The following is a 21,953-nucleotide window of genomic DNA, read 5'->3' on the forward strand; positions in this document are numbered from 1 at the left end:
ACAATGGCCCAATGCACTAAGTATTATTTTTATACCTGTTTTACAGATGAGAACACAGAACAGTTAAGTAACTTGCTGGGGGTTCCTAGCTAATCCAATAAGCCCGGCTCTAGAGTCTGTGCTCTTAATAATTGTTATAACACCTCTTTGGATCAGTTTTTCAACAAAGGTAATAGAAGTTCTCCAATTAATGTAATTTAAAGATAAATATGCAATCGGTTGGGATCATTGAAATAATCCTCCACCTCTACTAAATTTTAGATCAAGGTGTTACAATTTCATCCTCACATATTAAAGCCTATAAACCTGGAATAGAGGACCCCTCCTTCAAAAAGTAGATATATTTAGACAACTCTCCCCAAGGTAATTGTGCATTCCCTATCCCGTAACCAAGTATGTATGCTTCCTCCAATATTACTTTTGTCAAGATATGACCTGGGAAGGTTTTGCTTGGGGTGCAAAGATAGTGTCTGTTGATGGACACTTAGCTTGCTTCCAGGTCTTGGCAATTGTAAATAGTGCTGCTAGGAACAATGGGGTGCATGTATCTTTTTGAATTAGTGTTTTGGGGTTTTTTTTGAAAAAAGAAAATGAATGAGTGTGTTTTGAAAGGTGGACTGAACAGCCTTGAAGGACACAGTGACTACTGAAAAGATCTGCAGACACACTAGACCTAGTGGACCCTGTCATAAACTCTAACTTCCGCCCTCAGTTCCTGCGTTCACTGCTTCCACTGAAGCCTCTGCTCAGAGCAACTGGAGCAAAATGATGTTTACATTTTACCAGTGTTTTATTTTCAATTAAACATCTCAGCTGCTATTTACATAGTTAAATGGCATGGCATTTATTCCATGCAATTTGATGTTATTTCTTTGTAAATATTTCTCCAACGGGGGACCTAAGTTCAAATTAGTTGTGAAAATGTCACCAAAAGTAAAACAAACTCTAATTTAACCTTGATCACAAATTACTGTTAAACTAAAGCTGAAAACCTGTAAAAATTATAAATGGAAGGCCAAAGGAATTAACTGAGATGCACATGGCTCAGAAAGCAACTTGTTTTTGCACTGCCTGGGCCTTTGAGGACTTAGGGTCGACTTACTTCAACTAAGGGCACGTTCCAGTGGAGAGGGAAGGTTCAGAGGGCTCAGGGCAGTGATGTGGTGAAGTCGGCTCCTGCCTGCAGGTCCATCCTGGAATAAGTCACCACCGGAATGCTTCACGTTTCTCACTAACACTTGCTGTTACCCGACCAGCGCCTCTGTCCAAGATCATTCATCATGGCTGGAAATCTCCACTCTATCTGCGTCTGAAACTCCCAGCGCCAGGCAGGTCAGCATGAAATTCAGAATGGGAACAGAAATGTAAGAGGGTCTGCCTAGCTCTCTTTGCGCTGCTACCCCAGAACCTTCTCTTCCTGTCCTCTCTTTAATGCAGAGAGAAGCCTAAGGAAACAGGCAATGTTTCAGACTTGCTTTTTAACATTTACTGGTTGATTTCTTCCAGTTTTCTAGATTCTGACATAGAAATCTGAATACAGAAATATAGACTTCTGGGTGGGACTTGCCTTATATGCTATGCACAGTGTAAAAGCTAATCATCACAACTATATAATGTGACTTGAGAGATTCCAATCATGCCATTAGCCAACCCCCCCCCAAGAAAAAAAAATTCCATTGGGTTGGCAGATACCAGAGACGAGGGAGGGGTTAGCGTTTTCTTTTAAACTCCCAGCAGCTGTAGAGGAAGAAACCATCATACTGGGGCCAGCCATTCCCAATTCCGTGTGGATTCCTTTATTAGATTACTTTCCTCTGAGAATGCTAAATGAAATAAATGCATAAGAATTTGACAGGGAAAGGGGAGAGATCATTTTTGGGCAGGGGTGACATGACGTCAAAGAAATTCAACAATTTACCAATTTTGCCAATTTACCAAAGTTGCCTTGGTTTGGAGAAATAATCCTTCCCTCTCTATCTCGTCAGCAAACTCAAAAGCCTTCAGCAGTTAGGCAGGTAACACAAATTACACAAAATCAACTGTGTCAAGCAGTGGAGGGTGCCTCTGATGATCAAAGAAGCACCAAGCTCATCACAAGAACTGCAAATCCAAAAAGAAAATTAGGAAACAACGTGGCCGGCCAATTAAGATTAGCTATAGGCAGCTGCTACTTTTTGATCTGTAATGTAGCCCAACCTGAATGAAGTTCTTATGCCAGAAGGATGTCATTCAGGAATTAAATTAAAACGCCATTCAGTACCTCGTGAATGCTCGTTAAATCAAGAGGACCTAGAGAGACTCCAATCAAGGGGCAGTCCCAAATCGTGCTCTCCCTGATCTGTGTACATTTTTCCCATGACGATGATGGCCATTAGTGTGATGGCTCGAGGAAGTCTCACGTTATGTGGACTGAATTGGCAGCAACTGCTAGAGATGTCAGGGAAAGGCACCAGCTTGGACATTTGGGAGGTCAGCACCAGAAAGCAAAGTGCTTATCAGCGGCATCAAATAAATACCACCCTCAATTCTTTTCTTTTGTTTCCATATCTGAGAAAAGAAGAGCACTTCCAGTGCCTACCTCAGAGTGGTATTATGAATATTAATCATGTAAATGCTTTGCAGGTACTTTGAAGATGAAAAGGACAAGTTAGTATCAAGCCTCAGAGTGGCAGACAAGACATCCATAATTATTAGAGCAAAACAGGAAGGAGGCACCCCTGAGAAACTTGGAAGCAAGACAGCAATGTATTTGTTTCTGTGCAAACCTTTTAATAACAAAAGCCTCTGAACTCCTCTTCACATGAAAAGAGGCTCCACTGTGTCTTTAATTAGATCATTCTATTGGAGCACAATATAGTGATAAAGAAGATTTAATAAAGCATTTTGTCTTTTTATTACTGTGATTTGATGCAACATATCTCCTCATCCAGGCAAGATGTTTAACTTCAAAAGAAGTTCTGTCCACCCTCCCCTCTGGCCAATAAATAACTCCAAGGGGGAAAAAGCACAATATATTTGGAGCATCCCATGATGCTGAGTGATGAAAAGATTCATCATTTTTTTCTACTGTGGGTAGAAAAGACATGGGTCTTTAGTCCTTTAATTTTCTTCCATAACTAGTAGAATGTGTAAGACTTTAAACCTTACTAGTTATTGATTAAAACACATGGTAATTTTGGAAAAAGAAATCTAATTTGTCAACAACCATGGTAAAACTTCCCTATTTAAATGATCTTGGATATGTCCATTAGACTGGATATTTTAGGAATAAACAAAATTAAGTCATAAAACAGTTGGCGTAGAATCCTCTGTACTATGACAAACTTATTCTAAACATCTTTTTTATACATAGATCTATAATTAGGTTCAATTCTTGAATTTAAAATTATGAAAAAAAAAAATTATGGCCAGGCTAAGACTGAAAACATAAACAGAATGTATAAGGGGTTAAGGAATTGACTTTTGGAATTAGTTTGCCTCTTTTTTTTTTTTTAAGTCATCTTAATTATATTAGTATAGATGATCAGATTAGCCAGACAGCCATCCTGAGTCTATACATAAGAAAACTTTATTAACACAACATTGTAAATCAACTATACTTCAATAAAAAAGAAAGAAAACTTTAGACAAAACCATATAAACTGATAGACATTGACTGAGCAGCCTGGATAAAAATGAGAAGGAAAAGGACAAACAACAGAGGGGAAACTAAAAAAATATCAGCAAAGACAGGAGGGAGAGGAAGGAACCCAGTCAATCAATTGTCTTAACTACACTACGTCTCAAAGCCACTTGGACTTTTTTGCACAAAAATTTGGCTGTATTAATAAATCAACTGAATCTCTTGGAAGTAGGCTTAAATCCTCAGGTGAACAAACAGAGAGGAAAAAGAAACCGAAACGTCTCAGGTGAGTCTGCAGGCCACAATAGTTAAGCAACGTAAAAATTTCTAAGTGGCTTCCTAGAACCTAATTTTTTGCACGACGCAAACAGATAAAAACAGACATTCCCAACAATTCTCTTCTATAAGAAAACCACTGGGGACTTCCCTGACGGTCCAGTGGTTAAGACTCCGTGCTTCCCAGGGAGGGGGCACAGGTTTGATCCCTGGTTGGGGAGCTAAGATCCCACATGCCATGCGGAGAAGCCAAAAAAATAAATAAATGAATATAAGAAAACCACTGGTTTCCATATCTCCCAACTAGAGTTCCTAACTACTGCCCTCATACCTGAATTCAAACTACCTTCACCATGAACAGGGGCTCCTGTTTTTTAATTTGTAAAACTGGAAATAACAAGACCTACTACATGTGGTTGTAATGAGGATTCAATGAGAAAACACACACGAAGATCTTGGAAAGTAGCAGGTTCACACACTTACACCCACCCACACTCACTCACGTGCACACATACTCTGATTCACAACCCCACCCGTGTCCTCTGAGCTAGGCTGCTGTACCAGCAGTATCTGAATACTCGTCTATATATTCTCCTGTCAGTTTTTCTGCAGTGATATGTATTCAGGATTACATCTAATAAACTGTACATGTCCGGGTGAAAATTTGCTTCCTCCTCTGCTCTACAAAAATTTCCCAAATGCAATTATCTATTTGGGGGAGTTTTGTCTGTATCTCTAGAAGCAGGTAGACACAGTTGTAAACTGCAGATTTCTAGAGAAAAAGCACATGACACTGAAGGACAGGGCCTGAATGGTCCTGCTTCTTGCAACTCAAAGGAGACGGGTCCCCCAACAAACCTACCCACTGATGCGGGACAGCTCCTAGGAGTCGATCCCACCTTCAAGTGATCAGGAAGGGTCCTGCTGATGGGCAAAGTGTGACAGCTAGCTGCAGGCTCCGTCCACGGCACAGCCAGCGAGTGCACTGCTGAGAACAAGGACAACTCGGACAAAACTAGAATTCAAAAAGATACATGCACCCCAGTGTTCATTGCAGCACTATTTACAATAGCCAAGACATGGAAGCAACCTAAGTGTCCATCAACATGGGTAAAGAAGGTGTGGTACATATATACAATGGAATATTACTCAGCTGCAAAAAAAGAATGAAATGATGCCAGTTGCAGCAACATGGATGGACCTAGAGATTATCATACTAAGTGAAGTAAGTCAGAAAGAGAAAGACAAACACCATATGATATCACTTATGTGTGGAATCTAAAATATGACTCAAATGAAATTATCTACGAAGCAGAACAGACTCACAGACATAGAGAACAGACTTGTGGTTGCCAAGGGGGAGGGGGTTGGGGAAGGGGTAGACAGGAAGGCTGGGGTTATTAGACGTAAACTTTTATATAGGATGGATAAACAACAAGGCCCTACCGTATAGCACAACTATATTCAATATCCCATGATAAACCACAATGGGAAAGAATATGTAAAAAAAAGAATGTATGTATATGTAAAACTGAATCACTTTTCTGTACAGCAGTAATTAACACAACATTGTAAAGCAGCTATACTTCAATTTTTGAAAAAATTTTTAAATAAAAAATTATAAAAAGAAGAGCTCCGAGATTGGAGGCAAGGTACCGAAAGAGGGACTTGAAAGATGGGGTCTTATTGTGGTTATGGGTTATGTGTATAACAGAGACTAACTCAATCCAGCTTAAGCAATCAAAAGAATTTCTTGGAAGGAACTGAGGTATCTAATGGATCCCAGAGACGTTTGCAGGGCTGGAAAGCCATCGAGAACCCAGGCAGGTCTCTGTCTCTCTCTTGCTTTCTCTCCTACCACCTTTCTTCGTGGTCAAAGATGGCTGTCCCATGGCAGCTCTCACGTTTACAGCACTGACACTGTACAGAAAGTGATTCCCTGGAAGAGATTCTGAAGGCCTTGCTTGCATCAGATGTACTAAAAACATGACTGCTAGCGGCCCAGGCCTGAGCTGAAGTGAAGCCCTTAGGCAAAGAGGTCACCGTGAGGATGGTCACCGTGAATATTTCAACTACAGAAAAGATCACCAATTCTGGAACAAACTAGCAACCGAAACAGACTTGTGTTGAGCCCACGGCAACCAAGTCACCGCTCACGCTCACCATCTGCCTCAAGTACACGGAAGCTCTTAGAACCAATTCTGAAGGGGGAACCAAGGAAGCGCGGCCACGCAGAGGGAAGGGCGCGAAGTCTTAGAAATCCAACTGGCTCGCCCATCCCTAACTTTTGTGGGACCCAGAGCAAGAAAGCAAACAGAGGTCCCCATGTCGTATGTCTAAATATTTAAAGTTATTCATCAAGCTTACAAACAGTAGAATAAAATATATTTTATCACCTGACCTTGACAGATGTCCCTTCGTAACGACTTGGAAGGCCAAGTTGTAATGGAGCGTCCTCAGCCTCCTGTGAGATCCACGTTGGAACGCGAGAGAGCTGGCCCGAGAGCCACTGCCTTCTCATCCACCCCAGGCATCTGGGGGGGTGCCTCACAGAGGCATGTGGACACCCCATTCCGCACACCCAAGGTTTTCCCACATCTCTCTCAAATAGCCACTCGCATGTGACCAGGTGATGAGAAGAACAGACCCTGGAAATGGGCTGTTTGGGAGAGAATGTCAGGGTCCCAGGGACCCAGAGCAGGGTTTCTCAACCTCAGGAGCACTGCTCTGGATGGGTCTTTGCTGGGGGGAAGGGAGAGGATCGCCTGTGCATTATAGGATGTCTAGCAGCATGGCTGGGCCTCTCCCAACTAGATGCAAGTAGCATTTCCCCCTAAAATCGTAACAACAAAAACAGTCTCCTGACATTAAGTGTGTCTTCTGGACAGAATTGCTCCTGGTTTAGAACCACTGGCCTGGAAGGGAAAGGCTGAGCTGTGACCAGAGGCAGAGCTAGAGCAGGGATGAAGTGGGGTAGGGGCAGTGTAAAGCATGGGGACCTGAACAGGGGCCGCTGTGTGCCAGGTTCTATGTTGTCTATCTTCCCAGAATTATTTTCTCTGATCCTCCCAACAACTCAGCAAGGGAAGTACAATTAGCCCATTTTATGGATGAGGAAACCGAGGCCCGTGAAGTGAAGCATCTTGCTGAATTTCGCACATCTAGAAACTGGCAGGACCAGTCATCCAGGTTGGGTCTCTCAGGTGCCAACCAGGCTGGGACTAGCTTTACACAAAGCCAAACTAGAATCTCAGGCTTCCAAGTGACCCTAGTAGCAAAGTGACCCTGATTTTCCATGAGACGTGGAGCAGATTTGTCACCTCTCAGGAAACGGTGTGTGATGAGAAAGAACAAAGCAGAAAGCGTTTTCTCTTGTTTAGAAAAATATCCAAGAATGAAGAGAAGGTTATTCCTGATTTTTAAGACCAACACTATCTTTTTTAAAATATCATAGCTAAGTGAAAAACATCCATGTCCCCCAGTCTCTAGTTCATTAGTTAACGTGATTTTAACTAAATGAGAATCTGCTTTTTGGATACCAGTCGAGATTTTGTCAGTGCAATTAAGCAAAGAGTAAGGTAAGATGCATACAAGTTAAGGTGAAGAACTCCTTGAGCAGGGTCACAAATCACGTAGCTACAGTTCTTTAAAGGCAAGAGGCACATCTTCTTCCCACTAGATCTAACACAGTATGTGATACATAAAAAGCACCTGTGAGGGGCTTCCCTGGTGGCACAGTGGTTGAGAATCTGCCTGCCAATGCAGGGGACACGGGTTCGAGCCCTGGTCTGGGAAGATCCCCCATGCCGCGGAGCAACTAGGCCCGTGAGCCACAACTACTGAGCCTGCGGGTCTGGAGCCTGTGCTCCGCAACAAGAGAGGCTGCGACAGTGAGAGGCCCGCGCACCGCAATGAAGAGTGGCCCCCGCTCGCCGCAACTAGAGAAAGCCCTCGCACAGAAACGAAGACCCAACACAGCAATCAATCAATCAATCAATCAATCTTTAAAAAAAAAAAAAAAGGCACTTGTGAAATTTTGTTGAATGAAAGGATGCCGTGGGGTTTCTCTACTTTTAGTTCCAGAAATACACTTTCTTCCACCCACAGGAAGATTTCTGGATAATTGCCTCAACTTTTATTTAGCTTTAACTCTATAAAAATGATCTAAGAGAGAGCCTTGGAATGTATCACATTTAAAAGTTTGAAAATGTAGCCAGCAAAATGAAATAAGCACGTGTCATCAGAAAGCTGAAATGCATTAATAAATACATTTGCATGCACTGGACCAAGGGTAATAGTACACAAGGGCAAAGGTTAAACAGTTGGAGGCCCTGGTTTAATAGCAGACCTGAACTGTTATTTAAATGTCACAAATGTCAGTGTTCGTCTTCAAATGGTATTACAGTAGGATTAGTGTCCTAAGCCTTGTTCCAATTTATGGAGAATCAGGGAGAATGATTCTCATCAACTTGGTCCAAAGCAGGAGAAGATTGATTTTCCTTTACCACTCGGTCAGCTTTTATGAGATTTCCAGACCCTACCTTTCTCAGCCTGCACCATGGATGGAAACTGCCAGGGCTGCTTGGAAGCCATATGTGAGCAGTGAATCTGAAAGAGTTATGGCTCCTTGAGAAACCAACGGAGAAAATCCTGCCACTCTCCACCACTCCCCCCGGCCAGGCTCCCCGCACTTGTTCAAACCAGCAGCGGTTTAAACCCACGGAGCAAGGGTAGGACCCAGGGAGCCCAAAGCAGAGCCACTGGAACCAGGATGGAGGGGCTCAACCTGCATCTCCACCAGCACCAAGGCACCTGTGTGCGGCCAGGAGAAGGTACATGATTGTGAAGCTCTTCACATCTGAATCAGGACTTATTTTTGTGACTATCTGAATTAAAACACATGTATTGGAGCGCCTACGATGTGCCAAAGGCAATAGACACAGCATCTTAGTTCACTTAACAGTTAGGTACTATTGTTGTGCCTACTTTAAATAACAAAGATGAGACTAAAGGTCACAAAACATGGCGATGGTTACCTGACTTCAGGCACCTCCCTCTTTTTTTAAAAAATTTTTATTGGAGTCTAGTTGATTTACAATACTGTGTTAGTTTCAGGTGTACAGCAAAAGTGAATCTGTTATACATGTACATCTATCCACTCTTTTTAGATTCTTTTCCCATACAGGCCATTACAGAGTATTGAGTAGAGTTCCCTGTGCTATACAGTAGGTGCTTATTAGTTACCTATTTTGTACATAGTAGTGTGTATGTGTCAATCCCAGTCTCCCAATTTATCCCTCCCCCCACCCCTGTTTTCCCTCTGGTAACCATAGGTTTATTTTCTACATCTGTGACTCTATTTCTGTTTTGTAAATAAGTCCCTCTTAGCAATTATGGAAGTGGCGTGGCTTGTGAAGAGGGCAAAGGCAAAAAGATCTCCGGGCCACAAAGCTTCATCTCTTAAAGTATCGTCCACCATGGACAGAGGGGTGATCCAGCTGCAGGGGCTGTAGCCTGTGAGGCCTCAGTCTCCACTAGGACACCCAGATTGGGGGGTGGGGGAGCAGGCCATTCAAGACTGAGCAATCCCCAAGAGAGAACAGTGCCCGCCCCTGACAGCTCTCTCCTCTTCAGAGCTTGGACGTACTGCAGGACCGATTTTCAAATAAAAGCTGGAGCCTCTCCTGCGACAGAGAGGACACGGGATGTCAGAGGAGGTCATGGAGCCCATGCTACGGGCCTCTTCAAGCTCTCTGCGGGGACTGGGAGAAAATGCAGGCCAGCTGAACAAAGGGAGGAGCCATGTCTCTCCCCCCAGCACTTCCCATCTCCCGGCTCTTGGAGGGTTACTGTGATTTTAGCAAAGAAATGAGCTTCTTTCTGATTGTGCTGAGGCATGTGGCTGTGTAGTGGGGGAGGAAGGCTGCATGAGGCCCCAGAGGGTACACAGGAAAAATATCTGAGCACATAACCACTGCAAGGCAAGGAATTCGATGCGCATGAAGCTCTCCAGAAAGAAAACCGCTCAGGGCAGCCAGGCGTCTCTCCATCAAGTTTGCAAAGAGGTGCCCTTGTCTCTCACTCCTTTCCTCATTTGAGGATGATCAGATGTCACAAATATACAATAGCACGGACGCCTGTTGTTGGGATACATTGACTGTTAATGAGGTAACCCCCAAATACTTTGACTGACGCCACCTTGCAAAAAAATTGCTAAACGTTTAATCAGTAATAAGTAATCCTTCATATTGTGGGAACATAATATGTACTGAGCAGGGACTATGGATAAGGGACATTATCAGGTACTTTCACATATCTAATTCTTTTCCTCACAACAGCCCTGTAAGGTAGGTGCTATTGTGGACCCCTTTTATAGAGGAAACAATTGTGTCTCAGGGAAGCTTCATGATTTTTGCAAAGTCCTGCAGCTATCTGATTCGGAAGTGGGGTCTTTTGATCCTAAAACTGGTGCTATTTTCCATTCGCCATACTGACAGCTCAGCGAAGCAAACAGTCCCACATGGCCAGTTGCAAAGGAGGAACTTATGAAAAGGTCATTATTAAATACAGATTTTTACTCTGACAAAACCTTGCCGAGGCAGGTTCAGGTTGCTAATACTACAGTGCCCCGTGCCCAAACACTTTAAGTTGGATCTACATTGATGAAGTGAAGACTTACCTTCATACTGTAAAAATTATTATTGAAGGAATTGGAATTTGGTACTAAGATCCACCATCATGTCATTTTTTATAGTCCAAATTCACCTGATAATTATTAAATAACCCTCTATTTTGCTTGTATAGACAGTCTTATTCACTATGGTAATTTCTTCCTTTAATTAAAGTCTTGTTTTTAATTGTTCATGCATATACACAAACCATACGTGCACACACACACACCGACAAATTGGATTTGAGTAAGAACAAAGGACAGCAGAATTGAAAACAACTCTTTTGTGTTTTTAAGGTAGGAATTAGTCCATACTACTTTTGTTTTAAGTCCACCTTTTTGAAAAATTCATCTCCAAGTTTAAACAAACTTTGAACCTACTCTGCTAAAGAATTCTATACAGGAGAAGAAAAAAATACAACCCCAGACATGATAGGGAAAAAATTTTTTCGTAAGCTTTTGTGCTAAATTAGAAAAAAACTTACTACATATTTTATCATCTCAAGTGATTTTTCAGAAAAAATAATATAAAAGTCTTTTTGAGCTAGAGTTCAAATTTACATTGTAAAGCAATCAGACTTTTACCCTGGTATCTGTGCCAGAAAAGTTTATGCTCTCATCATTTTTCCTCCTTTGCTGTCATATTAAACATCTGCATCCCCCCTAGAATGTTTAGGAACCAACTGGTCCTGAAAAGTGAGTACATACTATCTGACATAGGAGTCACTTTACTGAGGAGAAGTAGAAATTAAGAAATGGGGGAGCCTCATTTGAGGGCAGAAGGGTGCCGAGGGAGTGGTGGTAGGGAGAATCAGAGCCCAGGAAAAAAATGTTCTTGGGTTACAAAAAGGCTTTTCAGATTGTAACAAAAATCCAATTCAACTTACAAATTAACCTTCTCTTAGTTCACTAATAATCTGAAAATAATGTCTACATTAAGCTAGGAAGGAAAACCATTCAATTAAGGAATCAAAAATATCAATATGAACTAAGAACTTTCTGATGGTAAACGTATAATAGCTCTTTTGTTAGTTTGTAAAATAAGTCCAGGAAATATTTTGATAGATTAGTACTCAAATGAGCAGCAAGTTAAATTTTTCCAGCACAGTAATACAGTCTGCTTTATTGAGCACCAAACAGAAAGTTGCAAATGTACCCAGTGGATAACAATCTCCACACTGTTACATTTTAGCAGGTGGAATTCCAGCTCGCCAAAGACTCAAAATTAGGAAACTGCTCTTCCAGGCCTCTCCAGACTGCCAACTCTTTATTTGGTGAACTGAAAACTGTAGGAAGATTGTCCTTAAGTATGTGATCAGATCTTGAACCAATCTTTTGTTTTCTATTACATTCCAAAGAGGTCTTTATGCCCTGCAAATAACTCCACGGTACATTATAAAATGGATAAAGAAGGATGATGGAACATCAGTAAATGCTGATCATGAGAGTTCTGAAGACTGCATCTTGCTTCTGCATATTCATCTACTTTATCCGGAAGGCAATAATGAGAATTACCAGACACATCAAAGAAAGGAGGCCCCTTTATTGGATAGAATAAAATAAAATAACTAAGCTACATATGGAGATTTACCTCACTATAGCATTATCTTCTTCTAAGATGTCTTAAAATGTTTCCATTTAAATCTCATATGCCATTTTATAAGTTGTTTTATCCCTCCTGGACACAAAGATATTCCTAAGTGTTATACTAACTCAGTGAGCCATGAAGAGATGCGCTGTAAAACATTTAATACAGGACCACGGTTGGTTATTCACAACTGAGTAATGAACTGCATGTCACACGATGCTTGATAGTTATCTGTGTTGCTGAAGTTATAGCTGAGGAATTATTGGGCTCCCTTATCTGAAAGACCAAATGTAGTGCGAGATCAAAGGAGGCAATAATTGTGCAGGAAACAACATCTTTTTAAAAAAATTCCTCTGAGGATGAGAAACTGATTTATAAAGTTCAAGGTTAGTAAAGTACCAAGTATCATTTTAGGTTCCCCAAGTTGGACCAAAAACATTTTTAGCAATATTTCTAATAGATCATTTGCAGCAAGAACAGACACTAAAAAATTAACAAATTGCCAAATCAGGGATCCCTTCCAAGGACTGAAGAAAACAGCATGTGAAGTCATTTACATGGCATAGAAAAAGTCCGCATTATAAATGTAACATGATTACATAAATGTGTTTCATTGGAAAAAGAAGAGGGCTCTCAAAAGTCCACTTTGGAAGCCCCTAGACCAAATCGGATCTCTATATGCCAAGGAGACAATTGGGACTTTCTGGCCCCCACCAACTGATGACGGTGTTTCCTAAATTGGCAGCTCTGGGGACCCAAGCACAGCAAGTACTTGGTACAGATTGATGGATGGTTCATATCAGCAGCTAGTCAATGAATAAGGTACCAAGCCAGATTATTTTACCCCCTTACCAAGGCACGGCAACAAAGAAAACTTTTGGAAGTCATTAACTACTGATTACAAGACATAATTTATTAACATCCTTAAAGACCTGCAGAAGTGGAAAACACTGCGTGGCTTTCCCAACCGGCCTGGGCTCCCCTAACAGAAGTTCTTCGCTCAAAAAACTTCCCCAGTCAAAACTTAATTAAGGTTAAGTGAAAAATTATGATACAAAACTCTCTGCAATATTAAGTAACTAAATATTTCAAGCTAGGTTTTGCAAAGAAGGGAAAAAAGAAATTAACATGGGCTCTCTCTGAGTGAGATTGAGTGAGTTTTAGTTGCTTTTTTTGGTCTTTTGTTTATTTCCCTAGCTGAATACATTAAGCACACATTACCTTTATGAAATCAGAGAAACAAAAAGTGTTAAGAAACATCCACAATGTGGATTTCTACTTTAGATAATAGATGATTTTTCATTCCCCATTTTACTTACATTTGTGTCTCCTTTTCCAAAGACAATCATGTTTCTAATACTTTCCATTTCTCTCTGTTGACTCTTTGGAATGTTCTGTGAGCACTTGAGTCTCATTTGTTTTGCCTACCAATGGAAAAAAAAAAAAATCTCTGGAAATGGTGTCATGCAATACTAGGTTCAGACTTTAGTAAGCCAAGTGAGGATTTGATTTCCAAGCTATGCCTAAAAGAAAATAGCCAATAATTTTCTCCTGATTTTAATAGACAGCCTTCCATGACTATTTACCCCTCTGTGATCTAACAACATAGCTTTAATACTAATTAATTCTATATCATCACCATTCTACACGAAAACAATCCTGAAGCACACCACTTCCCTTTCACATGTTAAAACTTCAGAAATAGTACAGCTGGTTGTGGTGATAAATGAGCATGTGTAATTAATACAGGATGCAAGAATGCAAAGTCAACCATGGAGCAGAAGTTTGCTTCATATCAACCACTGTTATGTTTGAATGACATTAATGTCATCTTTTACCTCCTGTGTTAGAGACTTTAATACAGGTCAAGTCCATGGAAATATATATTATACTAGAATATATTCTAATATATCTATTTCAGAAAATGTCCTGTTTCCCCAACTTGATTGTGGGTTCTTTATGCCATTTTGCACCTCTCTCCTCCAACAAATGCCCTCCTGATCTCAGTACCTGGCACCAAGTCCAGCACGCATCTCTTGGCTGGTTGATTTGAAGGACTAAGCTTGACTTCACTTTTTTAATCTTCCAATCAACCATCTTCAACTGGCCGTGGCTACAGCCCTGGGGACGCCACATGGTACGGTCAAAAGTCCACCAAACTGGGAGTCAGGGCATCAGAAAGCCAGCTTCCAACTCCACTCATCAATACTCATGTTCAAAACCCTTGGATGAGGCATTCCACCTTCTGGGCTACAGTTTCCCCATTTGTAAAACAAACCCCCTCATTTGTAAAATCAAAATGCCAGACTAGGTAAACGTTAAGGTCTATCCTAGCTCTTAAATGCTATGGTTCTACATGTTCAGAAGTCCCAAGAATTGCTTAGAGCTGGGCTGTCCAATACAGTAGCCACTAGTTAATATGTGGCCATTTAAATTCAAATTTAAATTAGCGGAAATGAAACACAATAAAAAATTTCAGTTCCTCATTTGCAGTAGCCCCATTCAAGTGCTCAGTAGGCTACATGTTGACTAGTGGCTACTGCATTAGCACAGATAGGGAACAATTTATTGCCACCATTTGTCCTGTTTCTTCCACTCAAAATGATTTCCCTTTCCTCCCATGTGCCATCCTAGGTCCAAATTCCTCAAGATCCTTTCCATAGTTATTCTGTGGCAAAGCTGAGAAAAACTGCTCCAGATGCAGCCAGTGTGGCTTAGCAGCTGGGGTAAGGATGGATAAAGAAGTTGCATAAGGGTAATGCCTAGGAAGCCATGCTGCTTACCTCTACTTGTATCTATCAAATACGCCACAGATACATGGTGAATTTGCTAAGGCTGGGACATCCTGAGAAGATGGCAGCTAAGCTCACACCAAAATACACGCTAAAAATGACGGGATACAGTCAACCATAAAAGAAAGAGCCTTTGGGTCTTTGAGCAACAGATGACGCAGTCTGCCCCTCAGGTGGGTCTGGAGAAATGCCAAGATCCTCTGCCCAACAGCCCACCCGGACCCAGGGGACCCCATGGAACCGGGTTATGCAAGTGTGTGAAGTGTCAGGAAAGGGGGGCAGCTGGGAAGTAATCCATTCATCAGCTTCCGACAATTTCTCCAGTCAATGCAGACTTTGAATAAGTCACTGCATTGTCAGTAAAACCTACTACATTGTGTTTTTGTTACTCCAGTTGTCATGTTCTCCAGGGTAAATGCCACCATCTCTTGCCCATTAAAAGTAATGTCTTCCTCTTTGGAACCACCATAGCACTTTATTTTTTATTATTTATTTGTTTGTTTGTTTGTTTTTGGTTGTGTTGGGTCTTCGTTGCCGTGCGCGGGCTTCAGTAGTTGCGGCACGTGGGCTCAGTAGTTGTGGCTTGCGGGCTCTAGGAGTGTGGGCTTCAGCAGTTGTGGCTCACGGGCTTAGTTGTTCTGTGGCATGCGGGATCTTCCTGGGCCAGGGCTCGAACCCGTGTCCCCTGCATTGGCAGGCAGGTTCTTAACCACTGTGCCACCAGGGAAGCCCCACCATAGCACTTTATATCATTGTTTTGTTTTGTTTTGTTTTGTTTTGTTTTTTCTTTACCACGCCACCGCCACTCGGCACATAGGACCTTAGTTCCCCGACCAGGGATTGAACCTGCGCCCCTGCACTGGAAGCACGGAGTCCCAATCACTGGATTGCTAGGGAAGTCCCTATATCATTCTTGAGGTATTTACCGTGAACCCTTTTATTGTATCCTGTGCATTCCTTAATTCCCTTACAGGACTGTAAGGTATGACCTATACTTTGTACTTCTTATATATTCCAGAGTTTTAGCACAATGATTAGCACACCAGGAGTGAAGTAAATATGGAATCTGACAAGGAATGAATCAATCAATGAATTGAATGAATGGATTTATGAATGAATGAATACTCTATAGTGAATCCCATTGCTATGGTCCCAAAAATAACCCAAGTCATAATGTGTCCCACCTTAAACCAGTCTTCCATCCATGACTTACTTAAATTCCCTTTCTTTAAAGGGAAGAGTCATATTGATGACAGAGAGCAAGAAATGTCTAACAACAATGTTAACTACAAGGATATGTAAGTTGACAACTATTGAGGAAAGGGTTCTTTGGCCATATTCTCTAAATTCTACCTTCTATTCTGCTTCTTGTTTCTTAATCTTAAATAATTGTTAGAATGCATCACATCACACTTAATTAGGCATCAAATAAAATTACTTAAATGTAGTAAATTTTTAAAATTATACATGCCAACATTAATCATTACTAGCACTAACTTTTTTTCTCTTAAAATTTCGGACTCAGTGACAGAAGGGTTTTTCCGCACCTTCCTCAGCTAATAGTATCTGAAAAGTATCCATAACAGAAAAATATTATTCACAACCAAATATTTCACTCATGCAGTTATCATGGGCTCGCACTTCTCATGTTAAGTCATTTTCTATACCCTTAAGTAGGCTACACAGACTTCTCTAATTTCAGACATTGTATGGCTCTAACACTGCCTAAAGGACAATAAGTGAAAATATTTAATTGTATAATGTGATGATACATTTTTCATGACTTTTACTCTATTAAAATTTCCATTTTTACTAAAAATCTGACTTCTAGGCATTAATTCTACACATTTACTTGCCCATATATAAATAATGCACATACAAGGTTATTTATTACAACATGGTCTATAAAAATAAAAGACTGGAAACTCAATGTCCACCAAAAGAGGACTAGATAAATAAATTATGATATATCCTTTCAATGGAATGATATGCAAATATTTTAAAAAGGAATGAGAATGCTTTCTAGGTAATGCATCCCCAAGTAATTTATTATATTGCTGTTTGTAATAGAAAATATTAGAAATTCTATCAAGATCCATCAATAGGTGACTGGATAAGTAAATTAGAGTACATCCATTCAGTGGAATAGTACACACCCATAAAAAAATGAGGCTACTCTGCACATATAGAAAGATATCTGAAATACATTATTAAGTGACAAAAACAAGATTAAGAACAATGTTTATAGTGTGTTAACTTTTGCATTCAAGGAGCGGAGCGTTTCAGATAAACCTGCATAAAGAAATTCCAGGCAAGACACAAGAAACTAATAAACATGGCTCTATGAGGGAGGTAGCCTTGGGTCCCTGCAGGGCAGGAGAAGGGAGCAAAAATTTTCACAATCTATCATTTTATATTTTTCACTCTTAATCTTGTGCATGTATTATCTATTCAAAAAAATTTAATATGTATCTCCATTATCATTGGTCTAATGTTTGTTTAATAAATGGATTTTAAAAGAATTCCCAATATGTCACTCTCCATCCTCTATTGCCAGATTTCCCTTTTGTAAACTGTGCTCTCCTCTCTTTTACATCAAATGTCTTTTCAATGCTCACAAAGACCCAACTGAGGGAAAGAGCTAAGGCAGAACACTTTGGAATGGAGTTGATTTGGATCCAGTTTGAAATCTAACAAGACATGATGCTAAATAATGAAGTAATTTGGGGAACATATTTGCATAGAAATGAAAGCTGGACTGTGGGGTCCGGGTGATGGCCAAAGAGTTGAATAACACAGAATTAATTGTGCTTCCTTCTTGCTAACATTTTAATGGTCTAATTATGAGAAGATTTAATTAAAATGTCTTCATTCGTAAATGAGGGTAATGATTATCAACAACTCTCTGAAGAACTAATTAATTTTTTATTTCACCAGCTTAAACAGATTTTAAGAAAAAAGGAAGATAACTGAACAGCCATACTGAAATTTCTTTTTTCATACTAAACCAACTTTTCAAATATTCAAGTCATTCATCTATATTTGGAAATCTGTAATCATCTGAGGTCTTATACAGCTAGGCTTCCATTTATTAGAGAGATGAATTCCCACAAAAAAGCAACAATGTTTAAACGTGGTATTCAAAAGTCCCTCTCAGTGAGAGGTATTAAAATGTCAGCCTCATTTGAATGAGACATTATTGACCCCCATTAGTAGGACACGTGCTCGCCGTGGCTTTCTCTAATGGTGGTGATGGATTTTCTCTTGTCCATCCACACACTCCTGCCATGTCCTCTTATGACCTGGGGCAGACATATGCTAGACAGCTGGCTGGACCAGGTCTGTGGCCACTGAACAAAGCAAACCTTGCTGGCCCACACAAAGGTTGAACCTGTGACCTTGTTCTCATTAGCTCAATGCCCTAACCACCTGAGTTAAACAGCCACAAAAAAACGTGTAGATTGAATGCTGGGTTGATAGATGTCTGTGCAGAGGGGTGTCAAAGCCGGGTATAAAATAATACACAATACTGGACATAATGCTGGTGTTTAGGTATTAAAAGAGGGTGTCTTGTCCTCCTATAAACTGTGTGTCTTGTAACCCACACCCCAGTGGCATTTTCCAAGCTGAGAACAAAAACATGACCATCTTAAAAAGAATTATATTTCAGTTCTATACCACAACTCAATATGGTACCAACCCTGAAATAAAGACAATGGCCATTGAAATAGTAGTGAACTAGGATGGATTAGGAGATCCCAGAAAGTAATAGAGTCTACATCTCATTTGATCTGTGTTCTCCTGAGCCTTGGGCTTTAAAAAGGGAAGGAGAGATAAAAATGGTAGTTGACAGAAGCAGAGGTAAGAACAAGAGCCAAGAATTCGTGAGTAGAAGACATAGAAGCTGTTTATCCAGGCAAAGCTTCATGAAGAAATGTCTGTGCTCAATCTACAACTTTTGGTTGAGTATCGTGTGTTTGGTGCGTCACGGGGCCTCTGGTTACAGAGATCTACCAACAGGGAGGGGAGTTCTGCTCACAGAGCACAGAATCATGGAGAAAGTCACCGACGTCTGCATTCTCACGTTGTCCTTCGCCCTGAATAGACAGTGACTCTGGTGCCAACCTCTAAGGTCTTCATGACTGCAGGCCCAATGCAATAATCACCGAGTGTGGAAAATCCCAGATTAGGTGAGAAACTTCACCACAAGTGCAATACGAGTAGTTTCAGTGCCAAGATTATATTTCAAGGGATGAGATGAAGTTCCACGCTTTGGCCCTTCCTCCTCATCCATCTGCATGGACTCTCCATCACAGGACCCTGGTCAACGGGATTGCAGGCTCATTAACCCCCAACCACTAGGAGACAACAATTGAACTTATTATCTCGGGGCTCGAGAAATATATTCCAGTTACCATCCAAAACTACCACGTTCAAGCTCCTCCCCTCTTGAAAGTTCCCCTCGAGATAAAGTTCCAGTTGCTTAGGTTGACGCCCCATAGAAATGCAGGCTCAGTCTTTTCCTCTTTGCATCCCCATGCTTAGCAGAAGGCTTCCCGCAGAAAAGGAGTTCAGTCCATGTTGACTGAGGAGACAAGTGAACATCTCTGATCCTATTTTATCTTTCCACTTTGTCTCACTTTGCTGCTCTTACTTAATCCTCCCCTCCATTCTCATTTTCCATGGGGCAGTGAGAATCCTACTCATTTCTTCTCATTGCCCCGTGGACATGGCCAGCTCTCTCCTCACTCCATGCTTATTCAGGATGTTCCCTCCAACTAAGGATATTAGCGTGTGTTGAGTGCTTACTATGTATCACTCTGTATATGTTATCTCCTTTAATTCTAAAACAAAATTAAGCAGTCACTACTATACCCATTTTCCACAAGGCACTCAGAAAAGTAGAGTAAATTCCCGAGACTCTACAGCCGGAGAGCAATGGAACGAACATTTGTTTTGTTTTGGTTTTGTTTGTTTACTTATTTTGGCTGCGCTGGGTCTTGATTGTGGCACACAGGATCCTCGTTGCCCTGTGTGGGCTCTTAGTTGCAGCATGCGGGATCTAGTTCCCTGACCAGGGATCACATCTGGGCCCGCTGCGTTGGGAGCGGGGAGTCTTAACCACTGGACACCCAGGGGAGCCCCTGGAACCAAGATTTGTACTCAGATCTCTCTGTCTCCAAAATGAAACTCTTCTCCCTTCTAGAGTATTCTCTCAACCCCACCCCCATGTACCCAAATTCTGCTTTTCCAAAATAGGTCTGACTCTCAAGGTGGAGAGCAAGCTGTAAGCAGAGGAGCTCTTTCCAGCCCACTCCATCCCATAATGGTCTCTCATTCTTTTAATTTAGTGTTATTAACAAAATGTCTCAGACAACAATCGTGGACTACCTCAGCTCTCCACTTATTATTCCTTTCTATTTGTCCTTTTAACTTTTCTTTAATCCATTTCTTCTCAGACTCACTAAATTGTAGGTTCAAAGAGCATCTTCTACATGCTATAATGTGCTGTATCCCTTCACAAGCATGGAAGACACTTCCACACGTGGTAAGTACCCAAAAAATGTAACTGACTAAAACCAATGAATGTCAGCACCTCCATCCTCCCACTAAGAATTTTGTGCCAATTTCTATTGTTATGCACTCCTTGGAGTATTGATATTTATCTCTTAAGGTTACTGTAATAAAGAGAGAAAACAGGAAAACTTGGAAAATGAAACAATGTTTGTAAACTATTTTAAAGTCTTTAATTATTAACTTTCTGGAGCATCTCTGGGATGGCTTCCATACCAGTGTTTGTGAGATCCTCTTGTTAAGATTTTTCTTGTTTCCTTCAAATACCCTCATATTGAAAGGTTAATTACTTGGTTGTAAAAGTGCACTCCAGAATGAAATTTAACCTACGAGCTCTCCATCTTGAGGTGAATACTTTCAGCAGTTTTTTTTTTTTTTTCAAAAACAGAAAGCCATCTGTTTAACAAATTTGAATACATTCTTATAGAAGAATAAAAAAAAAAGAAATACAGAGGTTCATGGATTTTAAGCTCTTTTGAGTATTTGTAAAACACATTATGACTTTTATGCTTAGAAAAAACAGGAAGTGGTGCTTTCAGCTGTAAATCAGCACCAGCAAATAAAGATGGGCTAGAAGTGGAGATATCTTTGGGACAAAAGTTTTTGGGTCATCCAAAATGTTGATCATTTATGGGCCATAGAAAAGGAGGATTTATTATTTTTGAACGGTTCAGTTTTTAGTGAGATAAAGCACATACAATTTGAGAGAACATCAAACAGAATGTGGTTCTTATTAATATCACATAACCCTTCCTACAAAGCTTTTCCTTTCTCCAGCCTCGCTCCCATTAGAAGCAAACTAAACATGTTGACAGCTCCAACTTAGGAAGGTGTTAGGCCAATAGTCTCTCCTTTTGAGAAGCTGGATCATTAATTCAATATCACATTACTAGTTTTCTTCATAAGCCATGCATGGGGACAGACTCTATTCTGTAGGGTTTAATCACACACAAGTGGCAAAAACCACAGAACACAGCTCCTAATCAGTTGGGCCTTCAACCAAAGACTTACTCCATGCACATATGTCACTCCCATTTTCATTAGTGTGACTAAAACTCTAACTTATTTTACACATTTGGAAGAGGCTGGGTCTCAGTGGCAGTGATTATATTATAAAATTATATTGTCTCACTACCAAATGTGTTTCTACCTATGAGTATGCTTTATAACTGAAGAGTCACCTCCAGAGCAGATGAACCCTTGTTTCTGGAACAATCTGCAACTTATTTCCTTTTCATCCTAAATACTCATGTGAATCTAACAATAGCATTTATGTTTTTAGAATCTTTAAGAAAACCAATGAAGCCTAGGACTTCCAAGTTTCATTTATTTTAGGTCTTGTTAAAATAGGCACTCAAGGGCTTCCCTGGTGGCGCAGTGGTTGAGAATCCACCTGCCAATGTAGGGGACACGGGTTCGAGCCCTGGTCTG

The 21,953-nt window shown here is 40.7% G+C and overlaps 1 long non-coding RNA gene across 12 annotated transcripts in view; it reads right to left on the bottom strand.

Moving 5' to 3' along the window:
* Positions 1-21,953, bottom strand: part of LOC309664097 — a 153,404-nt gene that overhangs the window by 112,082 nt on the left and 19,369 nt on the right. For 2 of the 12 annotated variants that reach the window (XR_014265597.1, XR_014265598.1), the window contains exon 3: positions 1,103-13,580. The exons of 9 other annotated variants lie outside the window; for them this stretch is intronic. This is a non-coding gene — a long non-coding RNA (uncharacterized lncRNA). The remainder of the gene's footprint in view (positions 1-1,102; positions 13,581-21,953) is intronic. One more of the 12 variants, XR_014265591.1, reaches the window with a different exon arrangement.

Source organism: Balaenoptera physalus (assembly GCF_965194825.1).
Source record: "Balaenoptera physalus genome assembly, chromosome: 7".
In the NCBI taxonomy this organism is placed as follows: domain Eukaryota; kingdom Metazoa; phylum Chordata; class Mammalia; order Artiodactyla; family Balaenopteridae; genus Balaenoptera; species Balaenoptera physalus.